This window comes from Callionymus lyra, chromosome 4, assembly GCF_982586985.1.
Source record: "Callionymus lyra chromosome 4, fCalLyr1.hap1.1, whole genome shotgun sequence".
NCBI lineage: Eukaryota > Metazoa > Chordata > Actinopteri > Syngnathiformes > Callionymidae > Callionymus > Callionymus lyra.
Genome location: NC_141821.1, coordinates 2191731 through 2199326, shown reverse-complemented (window position 1 = coordinate 2199326; position 7596 = coordinate 2191731).

Below are 7596 nucleotides of genomic sequence, written 5' to 3'. Positions count from 1 at the left end.
TTTACATATAGTCGTGTAACATATAGTGGTGTTACATATAGTGTTTACATATAGTCGTGTAACATATAGTGGTGTTACATATAGTTGTTTTACATATAGTCGTGTAACATATAGTGGTGTTACATATAGTTGTTTTACATATAGTCGTGTTACATATAGTGGTGTTACATATAGTGGTGTTACATATAGTTGTTTTACATATAGTCGTGTAACATATAGTGGTGTTACATATAGTTGTTTTACATATAGTCGTGTAACATATAGTGGTGTTACATATAGTTGTTTTACATATAGTCGTGTAACATATAGTGGTGTTACATATAGTTGTTTTACATATAGTCGTGTAACATATAGTGGTGTTACATATAGTTGTTTTACATATAGTCGTGTACATATAGTGGTGTTACATATAGTTGTTTTACATATAGTCGTGTAACATATAGTGGTGTTTACATATAGTTGTTTTACATATAGTCGTGTAACATATAGTGGTGTTACATATAGTTGTTTTACATATAGTCGTGTAACATATAGTGGTGTTACATATAGTTGTTTTCCATATAGTTGTTTTACATATAGTCGTGTAACATATAGTGGTGTTACATATAGTTGTTTTACATATAGTCGTGTAACATATAGTGGTGTTACATATAGTTGTTTTACATATAGTCGTGTAACATATAGTGGTGTTACATATAGTTGTTTTACATATAGTCGTGTAACATATAGTGGTGTTACATATAGTTGTGTTACATATAGTTGTTTTACATATAGTCGTGTTACATATAGTGGTGTTACATATAGTTGTTTTACATATAGTCGTGTAACATATAGTGGTGTTACATATAGTTGTTTTACATATAGTCGTGTAACATATAGTGGTGTTACATATAGTTGTTTTACATATAGTCGTGTAACATATAGTGGTGTTACATATAGTTGTTTTACATATAGTCGTGTAACATATAGTGGTGTTACATATAGTTGTTTTACATATAGTCGTGTAACATATAGTGGTGTTACATATAGTTGTTTTACATATAGTCGTGTAACATATAGTGGTGTTACATATAGTTGTTTTACATATAGTCGTGTAACATATAGTGGTGTTACATATAGTTGTGTTACATATAGTTGTTTTACATATAGTCGTGTAACATATAGTGGTGTTACATATAGTTGTTTTACATATAGTCGTGTAACATATAGTGGTGTTACATATAGTTGTTTTACATATAGTCGTGTAACATATAGTGGTGTTACATATAGTTGTTTTACATATAGTCGTGTAACATATAGTGGTGTTACATATAGTTGTTTTACATATAGTCGTGTAACATATAGTGGTGTTACATATAGTTGTTTTACATATAGTCGTGTTACATATAGTGGTGTTACATATAGTGGTGTTACATATAGTTGTTTTACATATAGTCGTGTAACATATAGTGGTGTTACATATAGTTGTTTTACATATAGTCGTGTAACATATAGTGGTGTTACATATAGTTGTTTTACATATAGTCGTGTAACATATAGTGGTGTTACATATAGTTGTTTTACATATAGTCGTGTAACATATAGTGGTGTTACATATAGTTGTTTTACATATAGTCGTGTAACATATAGTGGTGTTACATATAGTTGTTTTACATATAGTCGTGTAACATATAGTGGTGTTACATATAGTTGTTTTACATATAGTCGTGTTACATATAGTGGTGTTACATATAGTGGTGTTACATATAGTTGTTTTACATATAGTCGTGTAACATATAGTGGTGTTACATATAGTTGTTTTACATATAGTCGTGTAACATATAGTGGTGTTACATATAGTTGTTTTACATATAGTCGTGTAACATATAGTGGTGTTACATATAGTTGTTTTACATATAGTCGTGTAACATATAGTGGTGTTACATATAGTTGTTTTACATATAGTCATGTAACATATAGTGGTGTTACATATAGTTGTTTTACATATAGTCGTGTAACATATAGTGGTGTTACATATAGTTGTTTTACATATAGTCGTGTAACATATAGTGGTGTTACATATAGTTGTTTTACATATAGTCGTGTAACATATAGTGGTGTTACATATAGTTGTTTTACATATAGTCGTGTAACATATAGTGGTGTTACATATAGTTGTTTTACATATAGTCGTGTAACATATAGTGGTGTTACATATAGTTGTGTTACATATAGTTGTTTTACATATAGTCGTGTAACATATAGTGGTGTTACATATAGTTGTTTTACATATAGTCGTGTAACATATAGTGGTGTTACATATAGTTGTTTTACATATAGTCGTGTAACATATAGTGGTGTTACATATAGTTGTTTTACATATAGTCGTGTAACATATAGTGGTGTTACATATAGTTGTTTTACATATAGTCGTGTTACATATAGTGGTGTTACATATAGTGGTGTTACATATAGTTGTTTTACATATAGTCGTGTAACATATAGTGGTGTTACATATAGTTGTTTTACATATAGTCGTGTAACATATAGTGGTGTTACATATAGTTGTTTTACATATAGTCGTGTAACATATAGTGGTGTTACATATAGTTGTTTTACATATAGTCGTGTAACATATAGTGGTGTTACATATAGTTGTTTTACATATAGTCGTGTTACATATAGTCGTGTTACATATAGTGGTGTTACATATAGTTGTTTTACATATAGTCGTGTAACATATAGTGGTGTTACATATAGTTGTTTTACATATAGTCGTGTAACATATAGTGGTGTTACATATAGTTGTTTTACATATAGTCGTGTAACATATAGTGGTGTTACATATAGTTGTTTTACATATAGTCGTGTAACATATAGTGGTGTTACATATAGTTGTTTTACATATAGTCGTGTTACATATCGTAGTGTTACATATAGTGGTGTTACATATCGTGGTGTTACATATCGTAGTGTTACATATCGTAGTGTTACATATCGTAGTGTTACATATCGTGGTGTTACATATCGTAGTGTTACATATCGTGGTGTTACATATCGTAGTGTTACATATCGTGGTGTTACATATCGTGGTGTTACATATTGTGGTGTTACATATCGTGGTGTTACATATCGTGGTGTTACATATCGTGGTGTTACATATCGTAGTGTTACATATCGTGGTGTTACATATCGTGGTGTTACATATCGTAGTGTTACATATCGTGGTGTTACATATCGTGGTGTTACATATCGTGGTGTTACATATCGTGGTGTTACATATCGTGGTGTTACATATCGTAGTGTTACATATCGTGGTGTTACATATCGTGGTGTTACATATCGTGGTGTTACATATCGTGGTGTTACATATCGTGGTGTTACATATCGTGGTGTTACATATCGTGGTGTTACATATCGTAGTGTTACATATCGTAGTGTTACATATCGTAGTGTTACATATCGTGGTGTTACAAAAAGTGGTGTTACATATCGTAGTGTTACATATCGTGGTGTTACATATCGTGGTGTTACATATCGTAGTGTTACATATCGTGGTGTTACATATCGTAGTGTTACATATCGTGGTGTTACATATCGTAGTGTTACATATCGTGGTGTTACATATCGTAGTGTTACATATCGTGGTGTTACATATCGTGGTGTTACATATCGTAGTGTTACATATCGTGGTGTTACATATCGTGGTGTTACATATCGTGGTGTTACATATCGTAGTGTTACATATCGTGGTGTTACATATAGTAGTGTTACATATCGTAGTGTTACATATCGTAGTGTTACATATCGTAGTGTTACATATCGTGGTGTTACATATAGTAGTGTTACATATCGTGGTGTTACATATAGTAGTGTTACATATCGTGGTGTTACATATCGTGGTGTTACATATCGTAGTGTTACATATCGTGGTGTTACATATAGTAGTGTTACATATCGTGGTGTTACATATAGTAGTGTTACATATCGTGGTGTTACATATCGTAGTGTTACATATCGTAGTGTTACATATCGTGGTGTTACATATCGTAGTGTTACATATCGTGGTGTTACATATAGTAGTGTTACATATCGTGGTGTTACATATAGTAGTGTTACATATCGTGGTGTTACATATCGTAGTGTTACATATCGTGGTGTTACATATCGTAGTGTTACATATCGTGGCGTTACATATCGTGGTGTTACATATCGTGGTGTTACATATCGTGGTGTTACATATCGTGGTGTTACATATCGTGGTGTTACATATCGTGGTGTTACATATCGTAGTGTTACATATCGTGGTGTTACATATCGTGGTGTTACATATCGTAGTGTTACATATCGTGGTGTTACATATCGTGGTGTTACATATCGTAGTGTTACATATCGTGGTGTTACATATCGTGGTGTTACATATCGTGGTGTTACATATCGTAGTGTTACATATCGTGGTGTTACATATCGTAGTGTTACATATCGTGGTGTTACATATCGTAGTGTTACATATCGTGGTGTTACATATCGTAGTGTTACATATCGTGGTGTTACATATCGTGGTGTTACATATCGTGGTGTTACATATCGTGGTGTTACATATCGTGGTGTTACATATCGTGGTGTTACATATAGTAGTGTTACATATCGTGGTGTTACATATAGTAGTGTTACATATCGTGGTGTTACATATAGTAGTGTTACATATCGTGGTGTTACATATAGTAGTGTTACATATCGTGGTGTTACATATCGTGGTGTTACATATCGTAGTGTTACATATCGTGGTGTTACATATCGTGGTGTTACATATCGTAGTGTTACATATCGTGGTGTTACATATAGTAGTGTTACATATCGTGGTGTTACATATAGGAGTGTTACATATCGTGGTGTTACATATAGTAGTGTTACATATCGTGGTGTTACATATCGTGGTGTTACATATCGTAGTGTTACATATCGTGGTGTTACATATAGTAGTGTTACATATCGTGGTGTTACATATAGTAGTGTTACATATCGTGGTGTTACATATCGTAGTGTTACATATCGTGGTGTTACATATCGTGGTGTTACATATCGTAGTGTTACATATCGTGGTGTTACATATCGTGGTGTTACATATCGTGGTGTTACATATCGTAGTGTTACATATCGTGGTGTTACATATAGTAGTGTTACATATCGTAGTGTTACATATCGTGGTGTTACATATAGTAGTGTTACATATCGTGGTGTTACATATCGTGGTGTTACATATCGTAGTGTTACATATCGTGGTGTTACATATAGTAGTGTTACATATCGTGGTGTTACATATAGTAGTGTTACATATCGTGGTGTTACATATCGTAGTGTTACATATCGTAGTGTTACATATCGTGGTGTTACATATCGTAGTGTTACATATCGTGGTGTTACATATAGTAGTGTTACATATCGTGGTGTTACATATAGTAGTGTTACATATCGTGGTGTTACATATCGTAGTGTTACATATCGTGGTGTTACATATCGTAGTGTTACATATCGTGGTGTTACATATAGTAGTGTTACATATCGTGGTGTTACATATCGTAGTGTTACATATCGTAGTGTTACATATAGTAGTGTTACATATCGTGGTGTTACATATAGTAGTGTTACATATCGTGGTGTTACATATCGTAGTGTTACATATCGTAGTGTTACATATAGTAGTGTTACATATCGTGGTGTTACATATCGTAGTGTTACATATCGTGGTGTTACATATAGTAGTGTTACATATCATAGTGTTACATATCGTGGTGTTACATATCGTAGTGTTACATATCGTGGTGTTACATATCGTGGTGTTACATATCGTAGTGTTACATATCGTAGTGTTACATATCGTGGTGTTACATATCGTAGTGTTACATATCGTGGTGTTACATATAGTAGTGTTACATATCATAGTGTTACATATCGTGGTGTTACATATCGTGGTGTTACATATCGTAGTGTTACATATCGTAGTGTTACATATCGTGGTGTTACATATCGTAGTGTTACATATCGTGGTGTTACATATAGTAGTGTTACATATCGTGGTGTTACATATAGTAGTGTTACATATCGTGGTGTTACATATCGTAGTGTTACATATCGTGGTGTTACATATCGTAGTGTTACATATCGTGGTGTTACATATAGTAGTGTTACATATCGTGGTGTTACATATCGTAGTGTTACATATCGTAGTGTTACATATAGTAGTGTTACATATCGTGGTGTTACATATCGTAGTGTTACATATCGTGGTGTTACATATAGTAGTGTTACATATCATAGTGTTACATATCGTGGTGTTACATATCGTAGTGTTACATATCGTGGTGTTACATATCGTGGTGTTACATATCGTAGTGTTACATATCGTGGTGTTACATATCGTGGTGTTACATATCGTAGTGTTACATATCGTAGTGTTACATATAGTAGTGTTACATATCGTAGTGTTACATATCGTGGTGTTACATATAGTAGTGTTACATATCGTGGTGTTACATATAGTAGTGTTACATATCGTAGTGTTACATATCGTGGTGTTACATATCGTAGTGTTACATATCGTAGTGTTACATATCGTGGTGTTACATATAGTAGTGTTACATATCGTGGTGTTACATATAGTAGTCTTACATATCGTGGTGTTACATATCGTAGTGTTACATATCGTAGTGTTACATATAGTAGTGTTACATATCGTGGTGTTACATATCGTAGTGTTACATATCGTGGTGTTACATATCGTGGTGTTACATATCGTAGTGTTACATATCGTGGTGTTACATATCGTGGTGTTACATATAGTAGTGTTACATATAGTAGTGTTACATATCATAGTGTTACATGTCGTAGTGTTACATATAGTAGTGTTACATATCGTGGTGTTACATATCGTAGTGTTACATATCGTGGTGTTACATATCGTGGTGTTACATATCGTGGTGTTACATATCGTGGTGTTACATATCGTGGTGTTACATATCGTGGTGTTACATATCGTGGTGTTACATATCGTGGTGTTACATATCTTGGTGTTACATATAGTAGTGTTACATATAGTAGTGTTACATATCGTGGTGTTACATATCATAGTGTTACATATCGTAGTGTTACATATAGTAGTGTTACATATCGTAGTGTTACATATCATAGTGTTACATATCGTAGTGTTACATATAGTAGTGTTACATATCGTGGTGTTACATATCGTAGTGTTACATATCGTGGTGTTACATATCGTGGTGTTACATATCGTGGTGTTACATATCGTGGTGTTACATATCGTGGTGTTACATATAGTAGTGTTACATATCGTAATGTTACATACCGTAGTGTTACATATCGTAGTGTTACATATAGTAGTGTTACATATAGTAGTGTTACATATCGTGGTGTTACATATCGTAGTGTTACATATCGTGGTGTTACATATCGTGGTGTTACATATAGTAGTGTTACATATCGTAATGTTACATACCGTAGTGTTACATATCGTGGTGTTACATATCGTGGTGTTACATATAGTAGTGTTACATATCGTGGTGTTACATATCGTGGTGTTACATATCGTGGTGTTACATA